We start from the raw sequence: 24750 nt of genomic DNA on the forward strand, positions 1-24750 counted from the left end.
ATAAAATTCTGTGTTAGAAAACTAGGTTGTAAAAGAATAATTTTTGGAAAGCTATGAATCATGACTGCTTCCTTTTTCACGATCCCTATTTTTAAATTCATTTTAATGGTAAAACTGAATTATTCGTTGTGTACAATTTATTTAGCAAATTTCCAAGTAAAAAATAAAAGGATAGAATAATAAACAAAATTAGTACTTTACTTTCAGCGAGAACAGTGGCAACTTCAGAAGTTTCTATTTAAAATAAGCAAACAGGTAAACAAACTGTTATTTCATTAAAGAAAAATACCAATTAGACGTTAATTATACTTCTGTAAATTTTACTATCTGGTGTACCTAAAAGTTAGTTCACGGTAAAAATAGGTAACTGATCCTTAATCAAACACACTTTCACGTTGATTATCTTGAAAGTTTGGAACGTACGAGAAACATTTCGTTCCATTTTTTTCGGTTTATTTTAGTACACCATATTTGCGGTTGTACTGTTTGTACGGCCGGTCGTTACTACCCTGCTTTGTGTTACTTTAGCAACTGCTTTTGAAATTAAAACCTTCCCGTAGACGGCGTAGCTTGATTCGAACAGATATCAGTTTGAATGTTTAATGGAAATGGGAAAAAAGGAGAATGCAAGGGTAATGTGTACCGAAACGAGTCATATTGAAGCTGAGTAACGAAACTGATAAGTGTGCGTGATGCCAATGGTATTTATTTCCAATACATCTCCTTCCTCTGTTGCTTTCCTTCCCTTTGTTTCCCAAACTTTATGCGTATATAAACTGACGAATAAATCACAAAATTCGATAAGTGTTTCACGATTACCCTATATGATATCGATTCGACGAAATATAAGGAAAACGGTGCAGTTACAATTTTTGTACACAATATAGACGCTGAATGGAATTGAAATTGTTAGAAATGGGACCCGATTGCGATACGGGGCTTGAATGCGTGCATGCGTCACCAATAAGTGACGATCGGCCGATTCTTTACGGTTCTCTGCGCGCGTCCACGTTGTGTCGCGGTGCAAATAGTTGTCGTGTTAAACTTCATATATTACAGAGGAAGTCTGTCAATAGTGTTTCTTTTCTGCGATTCCACCTCTCACAGTTAAATCCGTCATTGTGTTACAACAGAAATATTCGAAATTCGGTACTTCGTTACCAAAACGGTGAAACTGCGCGCTCATGGCTTTGGCACACAGCGGACGATATAAATTTAGCATAGTCGGAGAATTAGTTCGAATTAACGTGAAATGTTAGTACACACGGTGTCCCAGTTTTTTTTTTAATCAAACTTTGTCAGTATGCTCTATGAGTATAAGTAAGAAAAAGATGTTATTTTGAAGGTTTGTTAAGAAGTTACAACAAAAATGCGAAATATAGGCAGAAATGATCGAAAAGGATATTATACACTGTGCATACTTTTTTACATGTGCAAGTATTTTGAAGATTGGACAGTTAATTTTATTTTGCAAATTGATAGTTGTATTTTTTATCTCAATATTCGGAAGAATGTCGAATTTCAAGTAAAACTGTATTAATCTTTATTGATCCCAAGCTAAACATGTGATTATCGAAACATTTTACATAATTTGTTGAGTATTTACTTCTCGTAACATTAAGTTAAAGATTCTATTTCATCAAAGTCTTGAATAACACAGCTTACTTACAATTAGCAATGGAAGCAATTTTTTTGAGTAGCAGTGACACATACTAAATAATTAGAATTAAGGTTAGGTTAATAAATATTAAATCAAGTAAATATTAGCTAAATAAACTCTTCTTGTTGTAAAAGATTTTGGTGACTTAATGTGGCATTTCGTTGAATTCGTCTCAACAAACGCTATAATATTAAGAATAGAAAAATACAGCGTTTCATTTAAAGCAGTAAACATAACCTTAAAATCTCCCTCACTACTTCAACCGCAAAAAAAACATTTGTACTACATTATGTCCTTCACCATACTAAACAACTTTTGTAAGAACATTTTTCTCGATAGCTTCAATTTCTTTTGGGATATTTCACCGTGTCTAGTTAAAAAAGACACCCTGTAGAATTGAATTTGACGTTATACGAAGTAACTTTTCGAGGAACGAAACAAAAAAATATCTTCTTAACTATTAGATTTAAATTTAATAAAAGTTCATACAGTTTTTTACTCAGAATTTGCTGTTCTTCCAAATTTTCAGATAAAAATGCAACATTCTATTTATCAAACAAAATAAACCTACAAATTTCCAAAATAGCGCCATCAACAAAAAATGTACTAACAATAAATACGATATATGAAGAGCTGGGTAAAATTTAGAGAAAAAATATTTGAAATACTACTTTAAATAATAAATGTTATACGGTTCAGATAAAATATTATTTCAAATAGAAAATGAAATTTCCACAACTAAAATGTTCTTATTCTAAGAATTTCTAAGAAGCCGCCTCTTCTATTTTTCTCAGATAACATATTTTTGCTAATACATCAGAAGCCAAAGTGACTAACTCCATCAAACAAATTTACAATTTATTAAATTTTTCTTATTTACGAAGAGCTAAGCACCAAGCATGTGCTTTGATACTAAATTGGAAGAATATGAAAAAGTGGAGTTAATCATTTTGGCTTCTGAGTGACTGATACGATACTAAAGTTAGAATATGATACGACAGTAAAGAACACAACAGGTGCCCTAATATTTATGAATGTGTGTATTAACGAAAAGAGGTATATACTTTGGTTGCAATATTGCTTCAGCATCCTGCAATACCTCCAAATTCATACTGCATCATGTTGCTCGAAACGATGAGGTATGTGATTCCTGATGTACCTTATGTAATCACGAAAACACACACACATGTCTTCCTGTACGCACATATTACTTTCCAGAAAACAATTGTAAGTTGCAGACAATTTTCTGGTAGCGTGTGATCACTTTTATCGCGGCCCGGAACGGACAAAACACATAGAGGGGCAGACAGAAAAAAGCAAGGAACTAGAGAAACGCTACCAATACGAAGAAGACAGGAAATAGAAATAAACAGGGCGAGTGGTAGATGAGGGAGGAGAAAAATGAAAGAACGAGAGGGAATAATACGTAATAAAGGAAGTGGCCACGAAATAAGAGAAAATTGTCTACAAGTTACATCTTTCCAAGATACGGTATCTTCGTCGTGCTGATATTTTCTGTTGTTATTACCAGTCGGCAAACACTGTAATAATTTTAATAAAATGAACGACTGCAGTGGTATCACTAATAAGTGTCAGAAATGTAGTTTTATCTTTTCCTTTTGTTTGTAATTTTTGTTTAGAGGTAGTTGAATTTTAGGGACAGTGCTTTACGAAAGTATTGAAATTATAATAGAAAATTGTGAATTATACGGGGTGCGGTTGAAAGTATCGTACAAGCGGGCAGAAAGTGATTCTTTATGCAAAAATATATGAAAAATGTAGAATAAAATTTGTTCATTCGAGGCTTAGTTTTCGAGAAAATCGGGTTTGAAAATTTGTTGACAGCGCTAGTTCCAACAATTTCTTAATTAACCTTCGGACGACGGATGCCGGGTCACCGCCGACCCAGCATTTAATTGTCTTGTTTCAACCGCGGTACTCGAAACAATGTCACGACTTTCGTCTCCTTATATTATAAATACGTTATTTATTTTAATTATAATATATTCGTGCAATTTTAAACAACATAATGCCAAGTAAAATGAAAAAAATTAATTTAAAAAGATTTTAGTATTGAGTCATATTTGACCCGGCATCCGTTTTGGTACCTATTTAATCACTTGCACTGTAAGTACATTACCTTTGTAACATTTATAAAAATTTTGCGGGCAGTGTTTTCTAAGCAACGATATAAAGTCATCGTGAAAATTATTGAAACTTTGATAAGGAATGACGAAAGTGATTAACTAAAATGTCGATCAAATATTTTCTTTCAGATAATACTCTGATCAAACAACAATCTGAAGAATGACGTTTTTATCGTGAAACTTGTTAACATATCTTCAATGCTACAATCTTACTTGTCGTAATTACTCAACAGCAGTATTTTAATATTTCTACTCTTATTTCTATACATTCTCTGTCCACAAACATTCCACATTTCCATGATTTATCACATATTTATGTACTTGTAAAATTATTTCCTTAACATTCTGAAATTACCAACGAATGATACACAATAAAATGTAATTTAATTAAATTGGCATTGCAGGTAAAAACTGGGAATAAATGTTAATGAACGAACTTTATTGAAAATAACAAATAGCACACAGATGTACAAACAGATCGGAGTTATCATTTCTAGTTTATACACAGAAAATAACCGAATGAGCCACTAATTCCTGTATATTGATAAATACACGTATGCAAATAACTGTTGGCCGTTCTATTGGATTTCGAGGAGAGCACTTAATTAAACATTGTTTCGAGTAAAGGACGTAATGGTTTTATGGAACTGCAGAACGTTCGTAAACCAAATCACCGTTTCCTCGTGGCGTTTAACAAGAAACAGAGGTGGAAAAGGAAGTAATTAGTTCAAACAAAAATTGTCAGCACGACGACAAATTTGCTAAATTATGTAACAGTGACAGGAAGCAAATGGACATACTGCAGGTTCAATATTACTTAGTTGGAATCGTATCGAACAAATAAATGTTCATGTCGCGAGTGCAAGTGTTACTAATTAGAAATATACACAGGGTGATTGTAAAGAACGCGTAATGTTTTCCAAATGCAAATACGTAATTGGTTAAATTATAACTGATTATTAACCTGGAAAAGCGTGGTTATTGGACAATAATATCCAAACTGACGGTAGCTGAGCTTAAATATTCTAATTGTAACATACTATTTTGAATAGATATTTCTTATATTCGCACATAATTTATAGTGTTTCGAATATTCTTAACGCATTACAATGTTCAGTTTTTAGTGTTTTATTTAAATTGTTATTGTAAAATTATTAACATGGCTAGTTAAAATTATTAAGTTTAATAGCCTAATAATAAGACTACAATATCTTCGCTGATATTTCTCAAGAACCACTCAATTTTAGTATTGAGAAATTCAAGTTCATCTCGATTTTCGTTTATTTAGCAATTAAACAACTAAACACAACTAACTCACTGGAAAAGAGGCCTGAGTACTTCCTAAATCTACGAGAAACCTAATTACAAATTGCTTCTATTTAGCTTTGATTGCTAGCTAAACTGATCTTTTCAGCTGAAACTAGCTGACGTCCTAATTGACCATTCCGTTGTACAGGTCTCTACTTTATTCTAACTCGCGACTAATGGTAATTCGTTGCACGCTGATTGATTATTGCTAAAAAAAATTCTAATAATCAACCAGCTTGTTTTAGTAGATACTGAGAATACTCTTTCGTTGTATCTTTAGCACGCCATTTTCAAAAGAGAGTAGAGATACCTGGACTAACTCAGACTGAATGGAAGTTTAGTAATAGCGAGGAATTTCCTCCAGGTTCTTACTCCTCGTTTTTTGGAGCGTTACAACTAATTTCTACATTGCTCTTCGGACATTCTTTATTTTTGTATAAACTATTTTCTGTTTCCTTTTCTCTTTTTCTGTTAAGTCAAATACTTAATAGCAAAGTAAGAAACTATGCTCATGAATAATAAGGTTTCTACACTTGAAAAACTCCGTTATCTCGATATTTGACTATCGGAGCTGTGTATTTCTTGCAGCTAACGATGCGGAATGTCGTCACGTTTACACTGTAGTCCGTAAGTATTAGGACACCTGTTATGTTTGTACCGAAATATATCAGTAAAATTATATACGGTGTTGACGTTAGTAGTTTCCATCGTTTCCTTTGTGAGAAAAATAGAAGAGGAAACAATTTCGTTATTTTTTGTTATACGCAATACGATGGCGCAGAAATAGATTTTTCCAATTTGCAATGGTACTTTTCGCGTAATGACGAAAAATACCACTATAAAACTTCAACGACCTACAAAAAAAAAATAAATTTTATGACAATTTTTAATGTGGTATAATCAATGACACACTATTAACACTATTAAACCCTTCGACAATTTATCCCGAGTGAGACTCGAGCAGTGCATTAAATAACGAGCAGTTTAATTCATGAGAGACTTTTACGAAGAAAGTTAGAAAGGGACGAAATATTATTATCAGAAATGGGTTATGTACGCTTTGCTTTTTAATTATTAAAAAGATACGTGTAAAATATGAATTTTATTGACTCCAATTCGTAATTATATTAGACTGTCAAAGGGTTAAGATCTTATTTTAATGGCTGCACCTTAAGTATAAATAAATATTTAGAAGTTTTATCGCATGTACTCGTACAACGAAATTCCAGACAGAATTATTTTTTTCAGGATCTCAGTAAGTCTTAATACTTATGAATGGGAGTGTATCTACTTGAAAAGTCAATTTTCGCCAAAAAAAAAATTGAGCTAACCAGTTTTTTCACCGAGCATTTCAATTTCTCTCGTCAGATGTACTCTGATTTGCCAGAATGGGCTAAAAATCCTAAGATCCAAAGATAACCGTAACAAGCCGTGTTGCAAACATCGCGTTAAGATCAATTGTTCGGGTCTTTCGTTGACACGATTTAGGCCACGAGGACGAACAAAAGCTGTCTTTGAGTCGAAAATTTTTTCGTTTATTGTCACCATGTTTCGAAATACGAGAGAGATGCACCTCTTTCTGTTAATCTGCGTCCTGAATGTGTATTTATAACAGAAAGCCACTCTCGCCTGCATTATAAACGAAATATATGAGGCACTCGCAAATACTTAACGTATCGTTCGAAGTGCAACAACGAGCGTCCAGGATGGACGCATCAGTTAAAATTGTCGAAATACTGTATTGTCGGATAGATTAGTACACATATCTGTATTTTGAAATTAAGTTCTGCGTGTATATTTCTTCACCAGACAGAAAATCACAATTTTTTAAAATGAAAATAGCGGAAAATCTTTTTTTATTTAAACAACAAATTTTTGACAATTGCAGTGTACAGTTTCATGGAGCATAGAAGACTATCATAGACAGATTTTCAAACATGGTACTGCTTGCAGCTTTAGTTTACTTGCAAGCATTTATTTTAATACGCATAATTACGATCTAATGAGATTTAATCGTAAATACGCGTTTTTGAAATAAATTAGATAGTTTAGGTTCGGGTAAGATTTAATTTAAATCGTAAGTATTTATTCAATACTTCGTTTTCTTCAATTTATTTATTTATTCATTTTTATTCACTTCAATTCGTGAGTATTTACAAATTAAATTCCAAAACTGATTGTAGCAATTATTTGGTTATTGGCTAATTTTTGTAAGTTAGTAGTTACGTTTACAGTTTAATTTACTTGCAAGCATTTACATTTTTACGATCTAGTGGGATTTAATCGTAAATATGCGTTATTAAAATGAATTTAAATTAGCCTTTAAATTAAACAGAAATTCAATTTTGTGTACCAAAATTTATTGTGGGACAAAATAGTAGATATTATATCGCATAATATTGTGTATAAAAATTTATTAAGAGACAAAATACTTATTATGAGACAAAATTTAACACGAGCTATCAGTCCGCTAAGTTCAACTGCTGAAAGAACATTTCATTTGCCCCAAAATAATACATAAAATTCTGCATACACTTAAAAAACGTAGGAAATTGTAAACGTAAAATTTTCCAAAAAACCGAAACAAATAAGTACCTTACACTTACTCAATCCACAATACCAATATGCAAAAAAAAAGCAAGGAGAAAATAAGAAATTTCAGTGAGGATGAGTTACGTGAACGTCGTTAACCAGTTTTGCAAACGCAAAAACTGTCGAGAGTTCATCAAACGGCGAACGGGGTTCAACAGAGAGTTCAGAATTCTAAATATAACGTCCATATTGTATTCCCTTGGTCGAACATAATGAGTCTTCGTGACGACAACGGTGGTTTACGAAGAAATCGTCGGCTAGATCGTGCGCCCGCTCGTCGCAACACCTATGATTTGCAACGAAACAACCCCCCACTAGAACTCCCTCTTCGTACAACGACGAACGTTCACGTGAATCCGTTGTTCGACAGTGTGTGCTAACTACATGCTTGCCTAACACGTACCAATACATGCACGCTTGAGTACAGGATGAATCAAAGTTAATACTACGCTTTTAGGAAAGTTGTCGTTGCGACATCTTCGAGTACTTTGTCCCTTTCGAAGAAGCTTTGGAATGTTGTATTTTTGAAAATTTTCACGAGATACGTACGTATTAGGTTGTTGCATATGAAATGACGGATTCATTAACCCTTTAACCTACAACAACGTGTCAGACTAGTGGCAGAGATTCTGGTGGAGATGTGACAAAAATAGATATATTAGTAAGAAAAATTCATTGTAATCCTAACTTTCGTTTCAATTTGTAAAATTAAGGATTCCTAAATGTAATTAACCTGTAATAGATGAGCTTTTGTTACTTGATACAGTACTAAAACATTAAATGGCTGACGCTTATATGCATAGTCGGAAAAGAAATCATAGGTTAAGGGGTTAATGAAACTTTAAACCTCAATAACGTAGTCGAAACTAAACTTTATTTATCAAAACGAATTCTAGCAGATTCTTCACATTTCTGCCAACGAATTACAAATTATTTTAGTCTATTATTATACAAATCTGAATATTGGTAACAAATTCCTCAAATGCATTCTTAATAGTGGCTCGTTGTTGAATATCTTTCCTGTTACAAAATCATCTAAATGCTTAAACCAACGTTGTGTTGTCCGTTCACTAGCTGTTCCTATCTTAAATGCAGTATGTATTAACATTTCATACTGCTTCTACTGCACCATTTCCCAGTTTAAATTCGTAAAAGGAAATCACCCAAATCTGATTAGAATCCATTTTCTACTTTTAATATAACCTTAATCTAGCTTTGTCAGCATTTTCTCGGCTTTGTTGCATTTAAAACAGTGGACTGCAGGTTTCACTTTTTCATATGACAGTCACCGTGATTCTAATTTATAAAAACAAAACGGAATCCGCCAGCATGCGATAGTATTACAATACATTGAGATAGTATTGCAATATCATAATTCCATTTTTTGTTTACAGTTGTTGAAGTATGATAATATAGTAAATTGTTTGTCTTAGAAGAAATGAAATGGAAATGAAAGTTAAGGTTTCGGAAATATTGAAATTTTTCACGGATTATTGTACATTAATCTGCAATTAGGATCAATAATTGCGATGTATAAACATAATTACTTTCACTTGCAAACAGAAATATTTTTCACAGCCGTTTTATCGAATTCTCTTTACATTCACAAAAATTGACGAACGTAAAGAAAAAGGATACAAACTTCAAGGGAAATATAAAGTAACAAGAGCACCGATAAAATAAGAAGTTCTTGAAGTTTTGAAGTCAGCTCAGCACTATACAAGGAATGGATCTGTTGTAATATCTAATCAAATGACTTTTCTTTAAATACATTAAGATTTCATTTGGCACGATACAATATTAATCTTTTATATTTGACGATTCAGGGTTTTGCATTTCATTGCAAACGTTAATTTATTTAATTTATACACAGAATTCATATTACTAGTAGAAAAATAAAGAAAGAGCGGAAATTATTGCAATATGAGATTCCTATGGAACAAACTATACGTATGCATATAAAATTTGAAATATCGAAATTAGTCGACAAATAAAGGGTTTAAACGGACAATTTGTTCGAATAATTGGACGACTGAATTTCTCGATGTTGGAAATAATCTAGTTTATATACCTTTCTCTCATTTCTATTTCAAAGGAACTGTATTCCATATTTCATAAACCCGTCTAAACTAACTTATGCAAAGAGTAGAATTGTAATACTCAATTGTTCATTTAAATATCCTTCAAATATTCAAGTACTCGATTAATATTCGAACATAGCTACAAATACTATGAAAGAATGGAGTCACCTCCTCCTTCTACAACTTCTTTCCATTTTTTTGACAAGCCATTATGTCTTCACTATAAAATTTCTTCCATTTTTCATTCAAATATTTGTCAATATTACTTCCTATAGAGTCGATATTGTCAAATGTTTTGCCCATTAAAAATGTTGTATGCACGAAACAGATATGATAAAATTTTCCAACCGATTTCACATAATTTCTTTTGTACACTTTGTGCCACATGTGATCTGGCATCACTTTGTTCCGATTTACGACGTTTCACTGTTATTGCTTCTCTTAACTTTCTCTAACTAAGCACAGTACACGTCTGAACGAATAGTTTCATTTCTTTGAAAGTAACTCGAAATACAAAACACATCGTGAAGAGTATAAACGCATTATTGAACGATCTAATAGTGTATTCGATGAAACTTTATGAACCTGAGAGTTACAGAAAATAAAAGTAGATGATAACGCAATAGTACTTTGCATATAAAATAAATTGAAATAATAGCAGAGAATAAAAGGAAAAACACTTGTTTCTTATTCTCTGGGAGCTTGAAGTACTCTTCCCTCAAGAAATGTGTATAGAAACAATTCCTAGACCATCGCGTTTACAGTTTTGAGGCTTTCGCGGCCAGGTCTGTTACAGTTTATACTGTTTGAAGATTTCAGGTGTAAGTCATGTCCAGTAGAATATGTTTCCCAAAGTTTCACTAGTTTCATTGCAGCTAGTTTCATCAGGGGTCTGAAGACGCACTCATAATCATGTACAAGATGTATATACACTCTTTTTAAAGCTAACTACAATTCTGGCAAAACTTTGGGAAGTGTGTCCTACTGGACACAGCTTAACCCTTTCGCTGCGGCAAATTTTAGTACATAACGCGTATGACAGATTCAGATGTTTCACAATGACCGCAAAATTATTTTGTTTGGCCGTATCATTTTAAAATTTGTTTTATTGAATTTACGTGGAAGAGTGCAAAGGATAAAATTAAGGCTTACATTAATACAAGTGCGCCAAAAGGCTTCAATAGCGCAATGCGTACAAATTTTCAAAACGCCTATAGGCGCCAATAACAGTGAAAGGGTTAAGTAGGCCCTACATAATGAGTCTTGCCTCGAGACGAGGTCTCATGAGGTAATGAGACCTACTCTGGGTCTCATGAGACCTACTTAATCAGTATCCGTACGACTTCGAAGTGAAATGGTGTTAGAAAATTTGTTCATACTACTGATTATAAGTTGGTCTCGTGAGACCCAGCTCGATTCGCATGAGACCCCGTCTTGGGACATGCCTCGTGGCAAGTCTCACTGTGCAGGGCCTACTATGAGATATTGACATACTACCTGTAAGCTAAAATGCGCAAGAGACAGGGGAATCATCCGCTTCACCATCAGTCTAAGTGGCTGTAGTGTAACAGCGACACCTCTACTCACACACGTTGTCATTATTGGCTGAAACGATCATATCTAGAAGTTCATCGCGTAACGAAGAACGCGAACGAAACAAATACAACAGAGTGAGGAACCCTAAAGTAAAATTTCTGGGAGAGGAACTACACTATCGTCAAATATTTTGTACTAATTTAATTTACGTATGAATATTTTCTCGTATCACCATAACTAAAAAAGATAACTCCGTGTTTCCTTCAAGTTTAGAATTTTCTTATCGTAACACTCCTAAAATTTCACAATAAAGTAGACGAAAATAGTGGTTATTGACATACAGGTTAATTATTACTGTCTATAAGTTTCTTCCATCTTCCACCTAATTTTTAGATTTCTTCTTCGAAAAATTTCAGACCTTTCGAATTAAAACACTCTACACTTTTATACCAATATTCCATTTAAATCACGTACAAATGCTATTTTAGCCTGTAAGTGGTGTACCAGTATACGTGAAATCCTGAAACCCTATAGACTGTATGGCGTTTACAATTTCCTAGGAACACCCTGTACAGAACGGAGGATTTCTTTCAGTGCACTTCGACAACCGAAGAACATAGAGACGTGGAGGCGTGGAGGCGCGTAGAAAGGCGTAAAGTGGCGGTGTGTAGCACGAGATTTTTGTGGTCGCGTGAGTCGTTGCATGACGTCCGTATTGCACACGGCATGCCACCGTCCTTTTCTTACCTGCCGAACACACCGATGCCCCCTCCCATCCGCATACCTGATATTAACTCGACGATTTCTGACCACTTCTCGGAATTACGCCGTTTTTCGGGCTAACGACGCCAACCCTTGGATGGATTTAATAACGCTCGCGTCACGCGTTCGATACGATCTATCGTATCGATCGAGCCCCATGTTGCTATTAAGGATTTCGCAAACCGCCAAAACAAACATGACTCGGACGTTAGACGCGGCTCGAAAAACGAAACACGTGACGTTGATGACTACGGTAACAACGACGAGTTTGATGACGTAGATTTTTCACAAGTTGAAATCATTTTCTCGGGCTATGTATTCGGGTACGGGTGAAAATGTCATTGACGTGAGTAGATAATGTGAAACTGAGGAGGAAAACAGATGTGTCACATGTGTGTGTTTCAGGTGCCTACTTAGCTTTTCTTGATTAAATTGGGACGAGGGAAAGAATGTTAGGATGAATACGTAATTAGGTTCTGATGAATTCTCTTTTCTGCTTGTTATACTGTGTTTGTACAACGAAATCAAGGTAATACGAATTGGTGAAAATTGTCTTTTCAGTGGGAGAAATTTTGGCTCGTCGATATCGAACACGTTGTAATTCTCATATTTGGTAGATTATATCTTTGTTACGATATAAGTATTCGTGTATCTGCGTTGTAACGACTTGGATAGAAAGTAAAATGAAATTAACATATAAATAATTTACTAACGGCGTGAAGCACGTCAACGATTTTTATGCAAGGAAAAATTTAAATCGCTAGAAGGCTATTACTGTTCGAGTTAAGCTATATAAGTAAAATTTATTAGTGCTTCCTTAGAAACGGTACATCAAGCTTCCTGTTAAAATTCTTAGAAATGGGCATCAATAATATCGCGGCGACTATTATGTAAATTTATTTTGCTCGTAATGCCAGACCAAAGAAATATACGTATAAGGTCGCGAATCATTACAATGAGGCATTTCAACGGCTCCCTAAGAAGCTTAAAGATTTAGTGATCCACAGAGGAGGCGAGTTTTTCGCATTTTCAGTCTAAATAAAACGCCTCAAGGTGGTGAATTTCTTCCTTTAATGGCGAGAGTAGCAATATACGTCTTACTATTTTATTAATGATACATCCCGGTGGTGAAGGTAGAACGGAGTGTAAATAAAAATTGCTAATAAAATGGTGAGTAAATGTTAGATCGTTTGGAAAGTTCTGTCGGATTTCGACGTCTGAATTTAAATAATCATAACTCCACCAAAAGTTCGCATATTTATTCGAAATAAGAAAATATAATTGTGTAAATTAACAACACTCGAGCCATTTTGCGTCTACTCTGTCGCCAGTTTGGAATGTTTCTCACACTTTTGATACGTTTCTCATAAGTAGACTGCGGATTTTGATGCAAATTCATATTTTGATGCATATAATTAAAAAAATAGAAGTTAGATAGGCAACTGTTTTATTCACCAAATATCATAACGAGTACTATATTTTAGGATTATTCGTATATTTTTGCTTATTATGTGCATTCTGTGTATTTTTGTGTCTTGAAAGGAGGATGTTAAAAAAAGGTCAATTTTGGCATACGGCCGGAACGAAAAATTTTTTACAGCATGATTCTACGCATTTTAAGAAACGAAAAATGTAATTGTCATTTTTCCTGGAAATGATGGGAAAATTATGAGAAATGCGGTTCAAGGTAAGAGTATGTACAATAGAGTACAATCATTCGATTGTGTACGTATATATACATACATATTATTCACGCCTACACATACCGTGAAACTGTAGCTGTGTAGCTCGCAGAGACACGCTTCTCGTTTGATTTTTCTCCCAAGCTGAGCTGTTCGTTGTGCACTTGAATTCGATGCACTAGCTTCTTGCATGCAGCGGCACTTAATTCACATGAACGAATATGCTAAGTACGTAAATTGATTGGAAATCCTCGTATAATCAAAAACGCGTTGTTCGATGTATTCCTTACTAGACTATAATCGCGCAGTATAAGCGACGTTCGTCGAGGCACTCGTTCGACAGCCTCGTAAACATCGACTGAGGACGAGTCGTCCTGCCCGATTTCTGATTGCTGTACGCTCGCAATTGTTCTGAGAAAAATTCTAGGCCTTAACTTCTTAGAACTCGTGATATTTCTTGCAAGCCAAACATAAGAAACGCGAGCCTGGGTCGCTGTAGATACATCGAGCCAAACACAAAGCTAGCTGTCCTTTTCAGAGTAAAACTATCGCGAGTCGCTCTCGAGAGTATCTCTCGCGAGTGGACACTGCGTCTGTGAGTGACTGTCTGAGAGCATCGCTCAACTCTCTGAAAGTTACAACTCGAATAAACAGTTGCTTTGCTTTTAAGTTAGTTAAGAAATGCAAATTCTGTTGGAGTCTTACTTTTTTATTGTATCTCTGTCATGACGATTATTTTATTATATTTACGATAGTTTATTACAACTTTTATCATTTCTAGAATAAATAATTATTGGTCTCTGATTGCGTAGAATATAAGCATCGTGTCATCAAAGAATTCCTTGTTTAGATTAATTTGTCATTAATTATGTTTTATTATTTTTGGTTTTTATTAAACACTAATGTACAACAATCTTTGTAAATAATACTCAATATGAGTTTCTAAGTGGTTAATTTACGAACAAATCATCATCCGAAGAAAACGAGATGGAATATAAGTTATAAGTATGGTCATACTCTTACCTTGAACCGCATTTCTCATAATTTTCCCATAATTTCCAGGAAAAATGACACTTACATTTTTCGTTCCTTAGGATGCGTAGAGTTATGCTGTAAAAAAAGTTTTCGTTCCAGCCGTATGCCCAAATTGGCTTTTTTCTAACATTCTCCTTTTCCATAAATGCATAAAAATCCGCAGTCTACTTGTAAGTTTTCAAAATCAACTTTCTGAATGCCGGAAAATTACTGTATTTCACATTTTATTTTTATGAAACATGTTTCTATATTTATCAAAAATATCAAATGTCTATTTTTTTTTATACACAATAGGACTGTCAAAGTGTGACATTGTAAATCTAAGTACACCCAATTCTGTTTTTACACGGTTTTGGTTTAACATGGTGTAGAAAAATAAATTTAATTTTCCTTTTACACATTTTCATTCGATATTTCGAGTGGTGATAGTGATTTTGAACCAGTCTTACGCAAGCGAACGCGTATGATATCCGATGATGACAGCGAATAAAGTTATGTTGTTTTCATCTCTATCACTGTTTTCAATTTTTAATTCCTGAATTTTTGATCATTTTTAATTTACATATGTTACTTTTTCTCTAAGAATTCAATTACCTTTTGTTTTTATAAAATAAACTGTGCATGAGTGCACATACAAATCAAATTTGACTTTTTATAAAGACTTTTAATAAAGTTTTTTGTAGGAATCCTTTCATTTTAGCTATTTTTTACAGGTTTTAAGGATATGGAACCAATCCCCTATTTTTCTATGCATATACATGATGTCTTTTTTTACGCGGTTTTCTCTGGAACGTATATACCGTGTAAAAACAGAATTGGGTGTATTTATACAATCGCTTACTTTTGTTTTCTTTCTTCGAAAATTATTCTAATCAATATACAATTTTGGTTGCTTTGGAATTGTGGAATTTATCTGACATTCAATGCTCTACGAGAATTCCTGGCAAATGATGTTTACACAAACAATTTGCACAGGACGAAACAGGTAGAAACGCAGCAAGTTATCAACTTCCTTCGACTACATATTTAAGTAAATATTTGATACAGCTGCAGAAAACTTTAAAATACATCTGTAAACTCGGAGGTTTTGCATATTTGTACAAACACTTCTTCGCAGTCACTCTTGCACGTTATGTTTAGTTAATAATTCAAGCTACTGTATTAAATGTTACTGTAAAATGTTCTGTTTCAATAAATTTTTCTACGTATTTACGACTAACTTCGTAGAAAAATTTCATGCAAATAATTGTTAAATTAAATGAAAAGGAATATAGAAACACATACATCATTTGAATTTTCTATTTTTAGAGAATAATTGCAATAAAAGTGAAAATAATATAGAAAGAGCGTATTGCAAAACCACGTACTGAAAAATGGGAATTTTTTATCATACTGTTTAAAAAGAATATTTTAAGCTATTTATTAGGTGTACAAATTAATTCGTGGCTCTTACGATTAATCAGCTGTAACTTTACTTTGAATTGAATCTTTTTTCTTGCTGTGTTAGAGATCTGAAGTTGCTTCTATTAGCAAAACAAAACACTGTCGGACTCGATATGACTAATGACGTCACCTAAGAAACAGTGGAGAACACTATGTCGTCGGATAAACAGCATATTAGACACTGCATCCTTTTTGCATTTCAACTTAAAAAAAGTGCTCTTGAAGCGAAAGGTCTTTGGGATGGGAAATTCTGCCTCGTGCGGCTTATTCCCCGGACTTAGCTCCATCAGACTATTATCTCTTTCGTTCACTTCACCACCATCTAACCGATTCAAAATTCCAAACATACGAAGATGTCAATAATAGCATTGCTGATTTTATACGTTCGAAACCGCCATCATTTTTTCGAAAGGGAATTCGCCAGCTGCCTGAGAAATGGAATAAATGTATAGCAAGTGATGGAGATTATTTTCAAGACTGCACTGTACTTTGTTTTTTTTTTTAAATAAATAACAAATCCACGAAACAAAGGCCACGAATTAATTTGTACACCTAATAGATACCCAAATTCCTCGTTCCAAATATTTTCCATCGTGTAATATTTATTTCATTATGTAATAAAATATTTCACAAAATACTTTCTCTTGTAATATAACTCTTTTCTTTGAAAAAATCAACGCAACACAAAATAAGTTGACAAATTCAGTTTTTAAAAATTTTGAACGTAACATAAAAATGTTCTTGTACCACCGTAGCATTCCCGTGACCCACCCAGTGTATCAGTAACTCTTCATCGGCACAAGCCGTACAATGCGTCTGTCTGAAGATATTTACAAAAATATTTCGGGCGTATCTATCAGATCAACCGCGAACTCTCCAGGGTTAAGTGACGTCCCTTGTGAGCAAGGTTGCGATACTCGCTACTGTACGTGTGTGTGTATATACACACGTCCATATTAAGGCACGATCCTCCAAGTGGAGTAAACGAAATTGAAGTAATTCAGGATGATTCAACGAGAGCGGCTATCATATGTCAGGTATACGTGTGTACACCTGGTCTTCCGCGGAAAACTCGCGAACTAGCCTAGTTTACAGACACTTCTATGCGCGAGCATGCGTCGAATACGGGTGCATGACTAATGGAAGTATGTGATTAAAACTTTCGTCGCAATTTCTACCATGTAAAACTTCCCAGCCAAAGCGCAGGAAAATTTAAACACGTTTGTACACATGGACAGAGGATTGTGTTCGACAATAAGTCGAGCGACGAACACGTCCACGAGAATTCTCCCATTGTCCTTTTCGCTCTGTCGGTTCTAATTCGACTCGAAAAAAAATGCTACGGCATAATTAGAAGCTTTTTCGTTTCTCCTTCAGGTTCCGTAGCACACATTTCCGCGTCCCTAGTCGGAAATATTTCACACACCTCGAGACACTGTTACACCAGCTCGACGAACAGTTCAGTTGGCTATTACACAGGGTGATCCTACACAGTAATTGGATTGTAGGTTTATTCGAAACGAGGGTGGAAAATCAAATTTAAAAAAGATTTCTTCTTTTTTTTTTCTCCGGTTGATTGATAACTTGAAATTGTGCATTAACTCCATTTTCCTCTCCCCAGCCACAAAAATACGTGGTTTATGCGAAAAATGCCGCAGTAGTTTTGATATCTACGTTTTCATGAATAAATTTGCAAAGAAGCAAATATCGATTTCCTGAACCAAAATTTTTGCTATTTGTTCGCTTCAAACTTAAAGGACATAGAATACAATTTAATTATATTTTTTCACTCACTAAAATATTTCATTATAAAGAATACCAATTTTTATATTTAAATAATATAAATTGCGAATGTAAGACATTATATACAGGGTGTTTTGTTTACCTGGGAACAGTGGAATATTTCAGGAGGAATTGAAGTTATGAAGAAGATGTTCTTACAAAAGTTGTTTGGTATATAGGGAGACATTAGGTGGTATAAATAATTTTTCTGTAGGTATAGTAGTCGGGGAGATATCAAGGTTAAGTTAATTTTTTGAAATTAAAGTAATAATCGTAATTCGAATAATCTTAATATAACTGAATTTCTTTTAGTAGTAGTTTCTAAAATTAATAATAATCGACGCGAATCGATATTCATTCGTGCAATAATACAGCCAGCTCGATCTTCGACATACAAAGGAAGCGCGAGAAGAACCGTTAATAAAACTATCCAAGAAAATAATGAATTTTTCGCACTTTTTCGTTTTGTTCCTTCTTCTCACGTGCTATCTCTTCCAGAAATAATAGTCCGACAATCCTGTAAGTTACGATACTAGAACGAATGTGTAATGCATGCTAATTTTGCACTCTATGCCAATTCATGACTTTATTGTAGTTTAATGACGAAATTTGATAAGCAGATTTGATCAAAGTGTAAGACAGGGGAATTTTTTTAACCGATACATTATAAGATTCTAGTAAAAAATTGTGTTAAGAATTGTATTGCAAAGAACGTTGTATAAATTAAGGCTTCAATTAAAAAAATTAGGGAAACTGATTTTGAAGAAATAGTAATTCTAGAATTAAAGGGTAAAATAAATAAAAAATTCTAAAGATTGTAGGTAGTTTTGAATTTAGTATTATTTTATTAGATAATTTGTAAAATGAAGATTAATATTACACTTTTCATGATGGCTACTTTTCTAGTATATTAATTATTTATGTAGCTATTTCGTTTTATTTATACAGGAACAGACAATGAATCAATAATACCTACTTACTGTATTTCTTTCAAATTTTTCTCTACTTTTTCATTTTATCTCCTAAACGATAATATTAATAGTATTGTAAGAAAATCCGTCCCAAAGGGGTTTCCTTTGGGTTTTTCCCTGAGTCTGTTCGCGTACAGGGATTGGCAGGACAACGCGTACTCACTCTTCACGAGACCCTCGAAGCATACTTTTGCGAACGACGCTCAGATAATGCGGATATAATTCTTGTGTAACATATACTACTGTAAAAACGTAGACACCTTCAATTAATTTCACGCCCACCCTACTCCGATTCAGAGTACTTTCTGACAGTATATTTCGAAAAAGCATAGTGTTGATTCAGAAACAACATAATTACATAGGAACAAAGAAATTGATAAAACAATTATATGAAAAAAGTGTTACATACCAAAATAAGTTCTCAAAAAAAAAAAATTAATAAAAATTTGAAAAGAAAATCGTACCATTAATGCGTTTTAATAAAACTTGCATTTATTCTTTATTCGATTGTAGAAAATAATTGCCGATGTAACCTTGTGTGACATTAATTACCATAAGGTAGTTCCATCACAGATAACGATGAAATTGTACAAATCTTCACCACATACTGCAGGATTGTATCACTTACAAAATTTCATCCAACGAAATGTCAATTTTCAATCAACGAATACATTCCTGCCCACCAACTAAATTCTTCTCTGAGTGTCAATCAATTTTCGTCGAACCGCAAACCAGAATGGAACGATATATTCTGTCGATTGTGTAACAACGTGCAGTCAAAGCGATATCCACACGAATCTCGAACAAACTTTATATCTAAATACAACAGCTAGTGTTCTAAGCATCTTGTAAATTTCAGAAGAATTAAGAAGTATCGTAAGTTGAGGAATATCGTGAAAATGAGCTAAATCACTTCTGTTTTAACGACCAAAAGTAATTGTTCAATGTAAGTGGAAATTAGTGTAGCTAATTTCGACTAATATTGACGTTGTTTTAAACTTTTGAGTTTTATACAGAGTGAGACTCAGGCAGTGCGTTAAATAACGAACAGTTTAACTCATGAGAGACTTTTGGGAAGAAAGTTAGAAAGGGACGAGATATTATTATTAGAAATGTGACGTAAACAATGTAATACACAACGTACTTAAGCAGAACGCGTGGTACAACCGAGCAAGGGGTGATTCTGTTCTACTTATAAAAAGAAACCGAAAATAAAGAACAAAATTTTTTCACAAGAAGCTTTGTTTTCCAAAAAAGTGAATTTAAAGATTCGCCGCAAATTGTTACTTCCGTTCACACTTCTACGTTAATAAATAACGGTAATGTCACATTTCTCAATGAAATAGTGCGAATCTCCCGCAGCTCGAAGGAAGAATTACACAAGCTTTTTGGACGAATTGACGTTCTGACGAATGAAACATCTGAAAATTGCGATGCACGCACTCATAAGAATCTGTATACATATTTGACTGTTATATTAAGTTCGTCAGAATGCCATTTCGTGAATGCCAACACGCATCTACTATAATTGCATCCTAAAGCGTTGAAACACTGTGACATCGGTTCACGACTCCCTGATTCGAAGAGCAAGAATTCGTATACGTCAACAAGGACGTCACGTTCAACAGATCATTCAGTGTTTATCGTGACATTGTCACTGCTTATTAGTGCCCAGAGATAGTCAAGTGCACACGTAATCGATAGATATTCGAACTCGATTTTCTGGAAAACAAGGCTTCCTATGAAAATATGTTCTTTACTTTTGGTTTATTTTTACGTACAGAAACACTCCTTGCCCAGTTGTACAGTGATTTAATAAATAATATTGTCAAAGTAGTCTAAGCCTGTAATTAATCCCTTAACGTATGATTTCTTTTCTAACTATGCATCTAAGCGTCAGCCATTTAATGTTTTCGTACTGTATCAGGTAACAAAAGCTGATCTGTTGCAGATTAATTACATTTAGGAATCCTTGATTTTACAAATTAAAACGAAAGTTAGGATTACAATGAATTTTTCTCACTAATATAACTATTTCTGTTACATCTGGGCCAGAATCTCTACCACGAGTCTGACACGTTGTTGTAGGTTAAAGGGTTAAGGGTTAAATCAGAATAATTTCTGGAAATGTCCTAATACCTTATGAATCGCAGTGTATATTTAAAATCATTATATTCTTGCATCTCCTTTCCTCTACGAAGTTAGATGTAAGCTATCATATGACAAAGAGAATCTTTCAATAAACCACAATTTCAGTTTCTTTTCTTACTTTATTAATGTCAGAATTATGACATTTTGTAACTAAGAGTCCCGGTTTTACTGCAATTTTCCCTATGTTTGCAGAATTTTTTAATCACTTACATTTTCACAACTTTCTTTATTTTATTCGTGTAACTTTTGTAACACCTCATAATAAATGTGCATAACAAGTGTGCAACCTCTTTTTTTTCCGTTTACGATATTCCCTTTCATCAATCACTATAACCGTTGGAAGTTGCAATAGATTCCTAGGAAGCGTCAGATGATTCTAGTTAGCAAGCACAAAGCAGACATCGAACTGTGAGCAATCAAACGGTGAACTCGAGAGACGCTTCGTTAAACACTTTCCGGTTCGGATGAAATTAATGAACCTCTAAAATAATCTTGCTGTCGATGCAAATAGAACGCAAACGAGTTAACAAGTACTTAATCATTTTTGTACCTAGTGAAACGAGTTTTTCAATTTCCTGTTTCATATTCAATTAACAATTATGAAACAAGGTGAAACTTTGTCAAATGAACAAAATACCTTTGAAATGCCTTTTATCAATGTTTTCTAATAAATTGCTAACTAGTAATTTCGATATTCTGTTCATGCTGATCATATTAGATTTACAACAATACATTTTAGCTTTTTTACAGATATTAAAATTTTCTTTTAAATTAGAAATTAGGAATTATTCGATTATTCATGAAGAGCATAAGCCACGTTCTGTAATACAGTAACAATTAAATAATCCTTCATTGACAATGTTTCTTTTTTATAATTGTACAAGAATAATATGTATAATAAATGTAACTTATTTAAATAGTCGATAATATTTGTTAATCCATGATCCATAAACAGATTGACACGAGCCTGTTCCCATGTTCCCACATTATAAACAGTTATTGTATAATAAATGTACAAATGTATTTTAATAGATTTCCATTTTACCCTTACTTGTTCTACACAGTTACGTTCCATTATAATATTTTCAATGCAAATAAATTTCAGTATTTCAAGGCATTAAACGCCTTTAACTATTCCCAAAGTCAAAATTCTACATACAATGAACTTATTTTGTAATATGTTATTAACCTCTTCAGGGACGATTTTTTTAAAGTTAGAAAATATTGATCTAATTTTTTATGTAGTTACAGATTTATATTCATGTTAAATCGGCAGCAATTAAACTACTTTCCTTAGGAGATTCTTGGAGATTTCGGGAGATTGTGTTTCTCATATTTTCTCTATCGCAAATATTGGAATTTTCGGAAAATCTAAAGTTACACACATGTGTCGATCTCCCTGAAGAGGTTAAATACGGCTCGTCTTTCAAAAACTACATTTCCTTTAATTGTTGTACAATACTTCCACCCATATACAGTCGGACACAGAAGTATTTGAATCCCCTTTAAAACAGAATAACTATTTTAAAATTGGACTAAACGACTTGAGTTTTGACGTGTACAAAAAATTTTGATCTGTTGCTATCTGAGTTGTTTCGTTAATGTTGCTATGAGTTACAAACGGTTAAAAATTGTGAAAATCGCACTATTTCACGACTTTCGGCCTCCAACTGTAATAAATCTGAAGATTCTTACATCTTTCAATGCCTGTTGCTTGTTTCTGCATCAACCGATTTCGATGAAATTTTTAGCATGCATATAATTTACATAAATCTACAAAACGTACTTTTTAAATTTTCATTACGAGCTCAGATAAAGAAGTTGTAAAAGCTACCTTCACTCTTTTCTTCGCTATTCCGACCAATTGTAAGTTTTTCAAAATTTTTCATACACATCGTCTAGTAAACAAATCCTTCTAACTTCTCAAGAAAACATAAGACGTTTAGTCGAATTTTAAAAAAACGTTATTCTGTTTTAAAGGTGGTTCAAATACTTCTGCGACCGACTGTACATTTCACCATTCGAATTTCTTATTCGAAAATATCATCGAATTCATTTCAACACAAGAAATATTCACAATAGTTACTTGAAAGCTGTACACTCCTCCATGGAAGGTAATGCACCAAAAGAATCGATCAGCCAACGAAATTGATACAGAAAATCACTTTAAACAACGGCAGAGAACGCAAACGGAAGTACGAGAAGCACGACGATGAGCGCGCGAGTTGCTTCGTTAGGCGCTTTCCGGTCCGAATCAAAATAATTACCTTTTTGCCCGGCCAAATAGGATATAAGCGAATTAACAATGCCGGCTACAGCCGGCCATTTGCATCGATGCATGCACGGGCAGAAATAAAAATGGTGAACCTCCGCAGTACCGAGGCGCGTGCTCGGACAAAAAAACAAAAGGAAAAACGCACGGTTCCTCTCTGTGTTTCCCTGGAACTCGAATCATCGGGTAAAAAAGGAAGCGTTTCGACGGCATAATTGCTAAATTGATCGCGTGTAGTAAGCGTGAAACGAAACCTTTAGCCGCAACGCGAAACGCGATGATTCGTTACTGAGAATTCTTCGAACTAAGTCCATTAAGTTGAAATAAGGGTTGTTTGGCATGGTTGGCAGAAAGTTGTGAAATCGATTAAGAACTCGTGTTACGGATTCTGATAGTGTCAACTAGGATAGATTAAGTTTTGTTTATTTGAACGATCGTAATTTCAGACTGTCGTGTGACGATTTTCGTTACATATCAAAATTAACTAATGGCTTCGAAATTTGGACCCAAAATGAAGTCAAGAATTCATGTTCTTCTATTATTAATGTGTCATTTCTACTGAAACTTGTTCATATCTTTAAATATCTAATAAACATTAATAATCTTTATAAGAAAGAAGAAAATTGGTATGACTTTTTTAATGAAAACCAATTATGTTTTTCATAGATACTTGTGGAATTTATGGGTCAATTTGATCCAATGGATGTAGCAAGTGGCTTTGGTGATTGTGACTTTGATGATCTTTTGTTATACTCCTTCTGCTGCATATTCTTTTGCTACGAACGCTATAATATAGTAGCATAATATAACCATCATGAGTTCAGTTTGGGTCTTCTAAGGACTAGTGTATCATGTTATTCTTTAGACTCGAAACAGCTTCAAAATATAATTTCAATCGAACGTGATAATTCTAAATATTATAAATTAGAAGAAAAAAGTATAATTTTAATATAATATTAAAATTCTATTGTACAAGTTTAACGAATCACTAAAGTATTAAGTTGCAATAATTAAATGAATTGAGCTTTACTTTTTATACTCATTTCTTGTGAATATATGATATTCGGCCAATTTGGCCCAAACTTATTTATTTGTGTCACTTCATAAACTCCGTACAAGGGTTAAATTTACATATTTCTTTGCTATTACATACATACTTCACGATTTTACAACTTTCTATAAAACGAAATGACTTAATGTAACATTCTCCGTGAATTTGTCTCAACAAAGCTATAATATTGTGAATAGAAAAATATGACATTTCATTTAAAAAAATAAACTTGACCTTAGAATCTCCCCCATTACTTCATCCACGAAAAAATTATTTA

The sequence above is a fragment of the Habropoda laboriosa genome, unplaced genomic scaffold (genome assembly GCF_001263275.1).
Source record: "Habropoda laboriosa isolate 0110345459 unplaced genomic scaffold, ASM126327v1 scaffold193, whole genome shotgun sequence".
Classification (NCBI taxonomy): domain Eukaryota; kingdom Metazoa; phylum Arthropoda; class Insecta; order Hymenoptera; family Apidae; genus Habropoda; species Habropoda laboriosa.